Source organism: Homarus americanus, unplaced genomic scaffold, assembly GCF_018991925.1.
Source record: "Homarus americanus isolate GMGI-L3 unplaced genomic scaffold, GMGI_Hamer_2.0 scaffold54640, whole genome shotgun sequence".
Classification (NCBI taxonomy): domain Eukaryota; kingdom Metazoa; phylum Arthropoda; class Malacostraca; order Decapoda; family Nephropidae; genus Homarus; species Homarus americanus.
Genome location: NW_024736599.1, coordinates 1,542 through 14,312, shown reverse-complemented (window position 1 = coordinate 14,312; position 12,771 = coordinate 1,542). Strand labels below are relative to the sequence as shown.

General features: G+C 38.6%; 1 long non-coding RNA gene across 1 annotated transcript; it reads right to left on the bottom strand.

Moving 5' to 3' along the window:
• Window positions 1–11,696: 11,696 nt before the first annotated feature.
• LOC121872201 lies at window positions 11,697–12,311 on the bottom strand. Its single transcript, XR_006090055.1, has 3 exons — window positions 12,252–12,311; window positions 12,058–12,151; window positions 11,697–11,716 (listed from the first exon to the last, which is right to left on the bottom strand). It is a non-coding gene; the product is annotated as an uncharacterized LOC121872201 (long non-coding RNA).
• Window positions 12,312–12,771: the final 460 nt, after the last annotated feature.

Here is a 12,771-nt window from a genome sequence, read left to right as displayed (position 1 = left end):
ACACTTAAAAATTTCACACGTGTTTCAAACAAAGTGTGGAGTAAACAGAGCGCGCGGGTCTAAAACGCTATGTATTTTGTTTTTCTCTTATTTTACATATACTGTAGAGGTATACTGTATACATAAATATTACATAAATTATTTGTGCAATTCTTCACAAACAAAACACATAAATCAATTGAACTTGCGATGTCGAACGTGAACTGTAAACACTGCATAACCCTGCGCCAAGCCACAATGTAAAGTACACTTTAAACGCTACTTATTTTGTTTTTCTCTTTTATTTAAATTTTTACAATTTACATATTCATCTTATGCTACAGCGCCCACAAAACACGAGAAACGTTCGAGTCCCCCAGTAGAGATGTCCGTTCTCTATCCACTCGAGGATGTGTCGGTCGTCCGTTTTCTTTTTGTGTACTCGCTCGGGGACTCGAGTTTATAACACAGGATGATAAGGGAATTTGAATTTATTTGTTGATTTATTTATTTATAATATACTGTAATATATTAAATATGCTGCAAGTATTTTCTTTAATTTATATACTTTTTTCTGGAAAAAGGGAGGCTACCATTATACCCGGTAATGTACATTTATGGCGATCGTTAAGGACCAAACTCCGAATCCGTGACGTGACTTCCGTTCATCATTTATGTCCTAAATTTACCAATGTGGGTAGTTTCAAGAATTAACGCAGTCATTTACCGAATATTCTTTGCCCAAAAATAAATTTCAAATGAATTATTTATAGGAGATAAGTATTATGATCAGTAAATATACCGATATGCATTACCGACCACAAGGACGGCTAAAAATAGGCACAGACGGTCACAGTCGAGGTCACTTTCCCTTTGTTGTCACTGTAGGACCTTGTGAGTGGTTTACTGTATACATAAATATTACATAAATTATTTGTGCAATTCTTCACAAACAAAACACATAAATCAATTGAATATGCGATGTCGAACGTGAACCGTAAACACTGTGTGATGTAAAGAGAGCGCCGGTGTAAAACGCTATGTAATTTGATTGTCTCTTTTATTTAAAATTTTACAATTGACTTATAATATATAGGTATACTGTATACATAAATATTACATACATTATTTCTGCAATTGTTCACAAACAAAACACACGACTCAATTGAACACGCGATGTCGAACGTGAACCGAAGCCATAACAATCGTTCGAGTGGAATCGCGTCGGAGCAAACGAGTTCGCGTCTTACAAATATCGTTCCTCAATTCATAAATTGCGTCGTCAAAACACGCGTTATAGCAGAACTCGCCGTATAGTTTTTGGTTCACCGCCAACACGTTTATCCTCGTACCGGATCTCCGTCGTCGCGGAAGTTACGTTCGCGAGACGTTCACAGACGTAAATGGTACGATCTCGAGAGCACGACGTACATTCGGTCCGGATCGAGTGGACTTTCCCAATCGTCTTATAGATTTCTCGAGTTCTTGGGAATGGTACGAATATGTACAATTAATATTATGTTATGTATAGGTATATTGTATGTTTTTTGATAATCGTTAAGTATGGGAGGTGGCGACGTGCACACCGTACCGACGGGTGGAGGAGCGTCGAGTTTGATTTTGTATTAGGCGACGGGGTCGCGGGTATTTACGGAGATACGGCAGAGCGCGACGTCGGCGCCCGCGTACGGCACGAGCGGGAGGAGTAATTTGTGCGGGACGTAATTGTGGGGTAGTCGAGTATGCCTGTGTGTTTTAGTTGGCAATAGTGTGTAGATATGTTTGTGTATAGGTATACTGTAGAAAGAATGAACTTAGATGAAGTTTGTTTGGGAATTAGTAGAATTTGTAATAGTAGATAATTGTCGATATATTTTGACAGTAATTTGTCCGTTTCAGTTGCGGAGGAGCGCGCCGATACGAGTCGGAGACGGCTCGTACAGTCGGCGCACGAGAGCGGTCCGGACGAAGACATTCGGGAACCGAGGACGAAGACGCTCGTCGACTGCGGACGAAGACACCGGTCGACGCGCGAGGAAGATGCTCCGGAACACGGGAAGAACGCCACACTCCCGAGTGCGGGAAGACACTCGTCAACGCAGAAGGAGACACGCATCAATGTCGGGCCGGCGCGATTGTTTTAAAGACGATTTAACGTGTAAAATGAATGTACGTGTTGTTTGTAGTATTGTTTTTAGAGACCGACTCTGCGAAGACGGAGGAAGTCGATACATGTCGAGAATGAATTTATTGAAGATGTTGCCTGTGATCACTAGGTGTTTGCACTAATTTGGGGAGATGATTACGATCGTAGAACGTCACGGAATGCGGCGCGCACGTCATTTGTGGCGGGACGCATCCGTAAATAACGGCAGCATAAATACGAGAGAACGCGGCGGCGGCGGCGGGGAAGCGCGCCTTTTGAAAGTAAAAGAACGGGGGAGATCGGACCGACATAGATGGTGTTGTTGTGGTAACCGATAAGAATGGAGAAATGATGACTATTTGGTGGGTTTTTTAGGACAGAGAGAGTAGTTATATATTAGTGAAGATATAAAGTAAAAGGTGATAAGGATGGTGGTGGGGGGGACAACGAATGATATATTTTGTAGGGTATTAAAGGAATTGACTCGTCAGTGCCGAGTCGGCGTAATTGTGAGAAACGGATGCGACGGGGATTTTAAAGAAGTTGCGGGGAAATTGGCGGAAGCGACGATCGCAATAACCTTTCGACGTGGGACGGACGACGACGAATTTAGTAAATGGCGGTTTAGGAAAGGGTCGTACGTAAAGCGGCGGGTGCGGGCGCGTGCGGATACGGACGACGGTCGATCGGGGTCCGTTTACGGGACGGGAAAGAGGACCGACGGAGAACGGACGGGAATTCGGACGGAGACGAGGCGGCGCACAAACGAAAGTATACCCGCGAGATGCGTAAAGAATGATTTGGAAGTAGATTTAACTAAGAGTCGCGTGTTTGAAATGGCGGGAAGGTTCGACGGGTGTATTAGTTTTACGTAATTGTGGCAGTGCGTTTGAGAGCGGGCAGTCGTGGAGTGCGCGTGGGTACCTATTTTGAGACCGCGACATCTACCGGTAAGGAAATACGTAATGCAGCAGTAATATATTTGTGGGATGAATTTATACTCGTTCACCCGTACTCCGTGTTGCTCCACTCGTGTTAAGGTGTTTATTGTGAAGGCGTTTGTATAATAATAAAATTTGTTGGACGAGTAGGGGAAGGAATACGAGCACAATGTTTAATTTGTAAGCCCTCCCTTTTTTGTCTTTTCCCTCTGCCTCCCCGTCCTCCTCCTCCTTTTTTGACGTGTTTGTCGTGCGGCTTCTTTTCCCTCCGTTTCATTGCAACTCCCTTCGTTTTTCTCCCCCCTACCTGCTTCTGTCCGTCCTCTTCTTCTTCCTGTTTCCTTCTTTTACTCCTCCTCTTCGCCATATGTCTTCCTCGTTTATTCTTTGGCTTGTTCTGCGTCTGTTCCTTCTCCTCCTCTGTTTGATTGTGATTCCCTTGTTGTTTCTCACCCTCCCATTGCTCTTGATCCTGTTGTTACTCCCATTTGTTGGTTGTTTTTGTGTTCCTGTATATGTTTGTTGTTACCAATTGAATTTGTGGTTGTATTACTGCTGCTGTGTGTATGTTGGATTGTATTTATTTGTTGTTATATATATGTTGTGAGTGTGAATTAGATATATTGTGTTGATATTTGACTAAATGTTGTTGTTAAGAAGAGGAGGAGTTCTATTTAGATTTGGAAAGTAACTGTCATCGAGGACGAGAATGCACGTACCGTCTGTAGTTTGAATACGCGGTCGCGTCGGGTTTGGGCAGTTATATATCGGGAAATAGTTGAAGAGTGTAAGTTAATGTTGTGGACTTGTGAAATTGTTGATTGTGGAATAGTTATTGGTTTTAATTTGAAGGGTGTCAATTGCGCACCGGGAATATTTTGTCGGGAGTTTGGCGTCGTCGGAATCGACCGGAACGGCGGAGTCGCGGAGTTATTTTTTGTCGTCGTAGATTCGTTCGCGGAGTCGTAAAAAATGTGGCGTCGTCGACGAAAGTCAATCGTCCGCGGATCGGTCGTCTTCGAATATTTGTAGACTTGTATATGTTTGTTTGTAATTGATTGAAGTTATTTGTAGTTTGAAAAATGTTTTGACTTGTTGTTGTTGTTTGATTATAGTATAGTCATTTGTGCAGTTTGAAATTATTTTGGTTTGTGGATTTGGAAAATGTGTTGCATGTATGTGGACTTTGAATAAGTGAGATATTTTGTGGACCGAAATGTCGTACCTCTAGTCGGGCAACCTCGGGACCGGACCATGGAAATTGACCCTTTTCCTGGATAGATAGTGACTTGTGCTTATGCTTGGAAGCACTAGCACCACTTTCTCTGCATCACGGCCTCTTTGAAGACATATTGAAGGGTTAAATGTCGTATAGTAGCTCGTGAAATTTGGAGAGTTTTTAATTCTTAACGTATTTTATTGGAACAGAGCCCAAAATAAATAAATAGAAATTTTGACGGCGGAAAGTGGAATTTCGACGGGTTTGAACGGCCCGCCAACGTGCAGACGACTGGCACAATCGCGTAAAGAGCGTCATTTCTCTCGTGTAGAAAAGATTCATTATTGAATGTCTTTTTTATTGAATTACTGTTTGTGTGCAAAATGAGCAATACAATTCATTAATAATACGTAGAATATTAAAACACACGGCATTGTTTTCGTCGATTACAAAACCGGTGACTGACTGGTTCTACATATAAAAGAGAAGAAAATAAGACCTTGGCTGTAGCTGTAGTCAAATGACTATGGTTGTTTTAAGTAATGTTAATAAATGGAACAATAGAAGTAGCTAACGATAACGGTAAAGAAAAAAAAGAGATCGCGCGCGTAAGTGGGCATGCGAAAAGATATCGTCATTACTTTACGTAAGAATACGAAAGCAACACTTATTTACTGTTCATATATATTGTAATTGATGTTTGTGAATTTGTTTTTATTGAATTAATGTTTGTGTGTGCAAAATTAACACTAGAATTTATTATTAATACGTGGAATATCAGAGGAGACGAGACGAGACGGCTGCCGGCATCGTTTACGTTAAAGCTCACAAAACCAGTGACCGATTGGTTGTACATATAAAACTGAAGAAAATAAGACCCTGATTTTAGCTGCAGTAAAATTAATGTAAAAAAATTAATATGCTCGTTTGAAGTACGTGTAATGTTATTTAATGTTAAAAAATGGAACAATATAAGTAGTTAACCATAAAAAAAGTGAGTGCGCACATGTGAAAAGATATCGTCATTACTGTACATAAGAATATGAAAGCAACACTTATTTATTGCTGAAGGGTTAAATGTTGTACTCTATAGACAAAGAGAGAGAGAGAGCAGCTGAAGTGCTGGATGTAAACAAACCTTAATTTCCTGGGTTTTTTTTTTTTTTAGGGGATTAGCCCACCTGGGCATAAGTCACTGACCCACAATTTAATACTCCTGCTATAATAATGATAATTTGCAAGAAAAAAAAAAAAACTGCCTATGTACCTGTTGGAGAAAGTAAAATTGTTTTGGACCACGGGAGTTTGCGGAGCACAGAATGCCGGACTAGAGAGTTACAACCTGTAGTTGTTTGTGGACTTGAAATTGTTAACCTTTGTGGACTTTGAATAATTGATAATGTTTGTCGACTTTGAATTTGTTTTGCCTTTTGTGGACCGGGAAATTTATGCGTCGGGTCCGAGGACCGGCAATAATTATCGACGCACGCGAACTCGGAATAACGTATTACGCCGGTGGAATCGGACTAATTTTTTTTCCCGTGTGGACTTTGAATAATTGATGATGTTTGTGGTCTTTGAATAATTTTGTATTTTGTGTGGAATTGGAATAATTGTTATCCTTTGAAAATGTCTCATTGTTTGTGTATTTTGAATAATTGTCAATTTCTGTGGACTTTGAATAATTTATTGTTTGTGTACTTGGAATAATGATCAATTTCTGTGGACTTTGAATATTTTGTGGAGTTTGAATAATTTATTGTTTGTGTACTTGGAATAATGTTCAATTTATGTGGACTTTGAATATTTTGTGGAGTTTGAATAATTTATTGTTTGTGTACTTGGAATAATGTTCAATTTATGTGGACTGAATAATTAATGATGTTTGTGGATATTTGAATATTTTGTTATGTTGTGTGGACTTTGAATATTTTGTGGAGTTTGAATAATTTATTGTTTGTGTACTTGGAATAATGTTCAATTTATGTGGACTTTGTATAATGATTGTGGACTTTGAATATCCTTTGTGGACTTAGTATTAATTGATCCTGTGTGGACTTTGAATAATTAATATGTATTTGGACTTGTTATTATTTTATCGTTTGTGGACTTTGAATAATTTTCAATGTAGACTGAGTATTTTTGTCATGTTGTGTGGACTTAGAATAATTTGTATCCTCTGTGGACTTGTAATAATTGTTAATGTATGTGGACTTGGAATAATTTATGATGTTTGTGGAGTTAGTATTATTTTAGCCTTTGTGTATGTGTAGTTGGTATGTTTGTGGACTTGTTATTATTTTATCGTTTGTGGACTTTGAATATTTTGTGGATATAGAAAATGTTTTATCGTCTGTGGCTCCGTATTAATGTATTACGTCCGTGGACCGGGAATAATTTTGTATCGTGTGTGGACTTGTAAAAATTTTCATTGTTTGTGGACTTAGATAAATGTTCATATGTTGTGGAGTTAGTATTATTTGAACTTGTGTGGACTTGTAATAATTTTCAATGTTTGTGGACTTAGAATAACTTTTAATGTATGTGGACTTTGAATAATTGTCATCGATTGTGGACTTATTATATTTTTGATGTTTGTGGACTTTGTATTATTTTATTGTTTGTTTTTGTATTTGGAAATATTGTCATTGTTTGTGGAATTAGAAAAATTGTCATATGTTGTGGAGTTAGTATTATTTTATCCTGTGGACTTGTAATAATTTTCAATGTGTGTGGACTTGGTATATTTTTCATATTTTGTGCTTTGAAATATTGTCTTTGTTTGTGGACTTAGTTTTTTTTCCTCTTGTGGAATTGGACTAATTTATGTTTGTGGACTTGGAAAATTTTTTTATCCTTTATGGACTTAGAAAATTTTCATGTTGTGTGGACTTAGTATTTTTTTGTTGTTGTGTGGACTTCGTTTTTTTTCCTGTGTTGTGGACTTAGAAAATTTTTCGTTGTTTGTGGACATAGAATAATGTTCATGTTGTGGACTTAGAAAATTTTTCATCCTTTGTGGACTTAGAAAATTTTTCATGGTGTGTGGACTTAGTATTTTTTGTGGTGTTGACTAAGTATGTTTTTGGTTGTGTGGACTTAGTAAATTTTTCGTTCTTTGTGGACATAGAAAAATTTTCATGTTGTGGACTTAGAAAAATTTCATGGTGTGTGGACTTAGTTGTTTTTGCTGTGTTGTGGACTTAGAATATTTTCATGTGTGTACTTGGGTTTTTTTCATGTCATGTGGACTTAACAAATTTTTCGTTCTTTGTGGACTTAGAAATTTTTCATGTTGTGTGGACTTGGTATTTTTTTTTTTGTGGACTTAGTATTTTTTCATGTGTTGTGGACTTAGTATTTTTTTGTTGTTGTGTGGACTTAGTTTTTTTCCTGTGTTGTGGACTTAGAAAATTTTCCATCCTTTATGGACTTATAATAATTTCATGTGTGGAATTAGTATTTTTTGTTGTTGTGTGGACTTAGAAAATTTTTCGTTGTTTGTGGACATAGAATAATTTTCATGTTGTGGACTTAGTTTTTTTTCATGTCATGTGGACTTAGAAAATTTTTCATCCTTTGTGGACTTAGAAAATTTTTCATCCTTTGTGGACTTAGAAAATTTTTCATGGTGTGTGGACTTAGTATTTTTTGTGGTGTTGACTAAGTATGTTTTTGGTTGTGTGGACTTAGTAAATTTTTCGTTTTTTGTGGACATAGAAAAATTTTCATGTTGTGGAATTAGTTTTTTTTCATGTGTTGTGGACTTAGTATTTTTTTGTTGTGTGGACTTAGTATTTTTTTGTTGTGTGGACTTAGTATTTTTTTCATGTGTTGTGGACTTAGTATTTTTTTTTTTTGTGGACTTAGTATTTTTTCATGTGTTGTGGACTTGATATTTTTTTGTTATGTGGACTTAGTATTTTTTTCATGTATTTGTGGACTTAGTATTTTTTTGTTGTGGACTTAGTAATTTTTGTTGTGTGGATAGTATTTTTTTGTTGTGTGGACTAGTATTTTTTTCATGTATTTGGACTTAGTATTTTTTGTTGTGTGGACTTAGTATTTTTTTGTTGTGTGGACTTAGTATTTTTTTCATGTGTTGTGGACTTAGTATTTTTTTGTTGTGTGGACTTAGTAATTTTTTGTTGTGTGGACTTAGTATTTTTTTCATGTGTTGTGGACTTAGTATTTTTTTGTTGTGTGGACTTAGTATTTTTTTGTTGTGTGGACTTAGTAATTTTTTGTTGTGTGGACTTAGTATTTTTTTCATGTGTTGTGGACTTAGTATTTTTTTGTTGTGTGGACTTAGTAAATTTTTCGTTCTTTGTGGACATAGAAAAATTTTCATGTTGTGGACTTAGAAAAATTTCATGGTGTGTGGACTTAGTTGTTTTTGCTGTGTTGTGGACTTAGAAATTTTTTCATTATTTGTGGACTGTACATTTTTCATGTATGTGGACATAGAAATATTTTGAGCATAATAAAAGAAAGTATATAATCAATGTCTTTATTTTTCCTAAGTTAACATACAGCCATATTGGATTTGTAGAAAACGGGATGTCATAGAAAACGGTAGTTTTCGAGCCAGAGAAATTTCCCATTTTCTTTGATGGTTTCCCATTTTCTTAAGTTGAACAGAAAACGGGATTTTTTTCAAAGTCGCTATCTTTTTAAGATAGGTTCTGGCAGCCCGTTTTTTATTATATAAGTTATTTTAGAGTGTTTATTGAGCAACAAAGGTGATTTTTCAACTGAAAGAAAGTAGTTATTCCAAATTAGTTTTAAGTTAGTATTTTAATGTTTTGTTTGCAAACTGACTTTAACCATATTGACAATAGGTTTAGTCATAAAGCTCTCTCGACACAGATATCGTGTCTATGGACTAGTCGTGTGATAGATCGACAATGTCCAAGCTTTTGTTTGCAAACAAACATCAAAACACCAACTCACAACCAATGAGGAATAACTACTCTCTCTCAGTTGAAAAATCACCTTTGTTGCTCAATAAACACTCTAAACAACACCACATGTGTTCCCGTGTACCTGTCAGAAAAGGGAGAAACAAAAACAGCATTACAAGTCAAATTATTCAACACATTAACTAATCTCAATGATGCATTTCAACTACTTTACTTATAATCAACTAATCTCAATAATGCATTTCAACATCTTTACTTTACTTTACATATAATCATATTACATCAACTAAACTCAATGATGCATTTCAACATCTTTACTTTACTTTACATATAATCATATTATCTCAATGATGCGTTTCAACATCTTTACTTTACTTTACATATAATCATATTATCTCAATGATGCGTTTCAACATCTTTACTTTACTTTACATATAATCATATTACATTAACTAATCTCAATTCTTCACACATTACCTTCATCTTCTCATGTCGCTCCACTTCTTCTGGTGCCTAATCACTTGTCGTCGTCATCTTCTACCTTATGTGTCACTCAAAATGCACATCAGGCAATAAAGAAAACACAAAATTCAACTCAAATACATATATTCTATACACTTAGCAATATAATACAGTACAGTACATCATCTTCATAGGGACAACACCTATGCATTCACAGAACATCATCTTCTCGGCTCCATACGGCTAGAAGTTCACACGACAGCTATACATTCACTGGACACCAGCTTCTCGGCTCCATACACCCCGGTCAATGGCTATACGTTCACAGGACATCATCTTCTCCCCTCACTGGTACCACGGCTATTAGGTTCACAGGACATCTTCTCGGCTCCAGTCACGACACCTATACCTTCACAGGACATCATCCTCTCGGCTCCATACACCCCGGTCACTGGAACACAGGACATCTTCTCTGGGACAACAGCTATACATTCACTGTACACCATCTTCTCGGCTCCATACACCCCGGTCACTAGAACCACGGCTATTAGGTTCACATGACATCTTCTCGGCTCCAGTCACAGGGACGACGGCTAGAAGTTCACGGGACATCTTCTCGGCTCCAGTCACAGAGACGACAGCTATACATTCACTGGACACCATATTCTCGCCTCCATACACCCCGGTCACAAGGACAACGGCTAGAAGTTCATGGGACATCTTCTCAGCTCCAGTCACAGACACCTATACATTCACTGGACACCATCTTCTCGGCTCCATACACCCCAGTCAATGGGACGACGGCTATACGTTCACAGGACGCCTTCTTCTCGGCTCCAGTCACAGGGACGACGGCTATACTTTAACAGGACATCATCTTCTCGGCTCCTTACAGCGACTTCGCCCCGTCGCTTCAATCTGAAACCGACAAAACACAACAATGGAGGTCAACTCGTAATGGCCTTTTCTATCAAATGCAGTCCACCCGTCGGCTTCGTCACTCGGGAAACTCTTCTTATACTACCTACAATATACACTTCACGGCCACACTTCTGGGCAAACTATCATTGCTCAAATAATTCACCCACAAAAACACTATCTCTTGGTATGGAGCAACCTCCGCGGTTATTCCCGGCTCCGTCGTCGACGTGCCTCTTCCTTTCTTCGTAACCGCCGAGGTAAATGCACAATACTTGGTCATCTCCTTCCTTACTCTTACCACGAGGAACATACCCTACACCACTCGCTCCACTGAAAAAAAAACATCCATAATAAACACCATTCCAAAAAGTGTTCATGCATCCACTCTCCTTCACGATCAACAACACTCTCTTAGACATATCTACCAAAACCAAATTGCTTCCTTTTAAACCGCTACAAATACCAACTTCTTACCAACATACACATACTCTACTACAAACCATTCACCAAGGCTAGTACCAATCATTACACAGCCTCCAGTGTGTAACAACAATACTAGCCTGCTACCAACTAACTTCTATACAATTACAATACATACCCACAACAAATTCACCTTTCATCTTAACCAAATTCAAACAAACGCTTCCACTTTAACACAAACAATCGGCTCCTTACCCTTTCGCTCCCATCTCCGTCGCCGAATAACCACTGGCTCTTCCACCATCACTGCCGCTTACCACTCCAATCCGGCCTAAAAAAACAAACACATCAACACATTAGTTCCCCCACAACAATTCATAAACCTTTCACGCCCTAAACCGCTCCAACGCCACTCACCAATTATATATATATATGCCTCTACACTAGTCCCAACATTTCTATTACCTGCTACATCCATTCTCCACATATACTAATCCAAAACTAACCTACAATTTACATCACTATACACGTCTTCCAACAATTACATTCTACTCAATTTCTTACAACTAAATTCACTATGACCCTAAACTATCACAAACAATTCACGATGCACCACACCACACTACTTATCTTAAACAACTGCTGCTACCGCCGCCGCCCCTGCTGCTTCTTCTCCTCAACACAGTCCACCACTCCATCCTCAAACCTGAAAAACAGAAACCTTTCACACAACCTCCATAATGCACCATGCTTATTTCTCCCAACTTTAAACATCACTGGGTACTGCTACCCGAAAAAACTCCTATATCACTTGCCTCTTATAACAAACTTTACCTACAACTTTCAAATACAATAACAACTCACCTTCAAATAATACATTGCACAATTTCACATCACCGTATCCAGTGTCGACGCGCTCCTCTCCACAATTCGCCCATATTCCTCCACCACCAACATGAAAACAAAAAACAATACGTCAATGTTACAAATGCTCTACTCTTCAAATTATAACAAAGTATACGTACAACTTCAATAAACAATACTTACACATTTACTGCCTCTCATTTCCAAAATTCAGTCAAGCATTAATGTCCCTCTGGATTATCACACACCAATCACGTCTTCTGGACTGCAACAACTCCTGTACAAAACAATTACCACATCAATAACCACGACCAAAGTCCCTCTTCATTTTCATATCAAACACACCCCACCTTCAACCACTTAACAGTATACATTACCTTTTAGCACATGCTGCACACGGCGACTGGTTACAACATCGACTTCTCCCCCACCTCTGGATGGCGACCATACTTCCTCTTGGTTAGTCGATACAGTCAACACAACACTATATTCTACTCTAACATTTTTCGATTTCTCATTATCACACTTTTGGAGAATGGGAGGGGCATCCCCCCTCCCCTTATTCCCATGCAAGGTGAAGGGCACAAGCGCCTACACCGCCCAACTAGGCAGCATGCCAACTTTGTGCTTGCCTAAAGGATCATAGCATTTTATGTCAAGGGCATACAACCCTCCAGTCTTTAACATTTTGTCGGCTAGCTCCGACGACTTTCCCCAGATACGAATTCGCAACTTTCGATTTACAACTGGTACCTACTTTACTGCTAGGTCAACAGGGACACAGGGGGTCTAGGAAGTGTGTCCAACCCACTTTCCACCGGCCCGGGAATCGAACCCGAGACGTCCCGCTTGCGAGGCGAGAGCGGTACCGCTCTACCGCCGGCACCCCCACTTCGG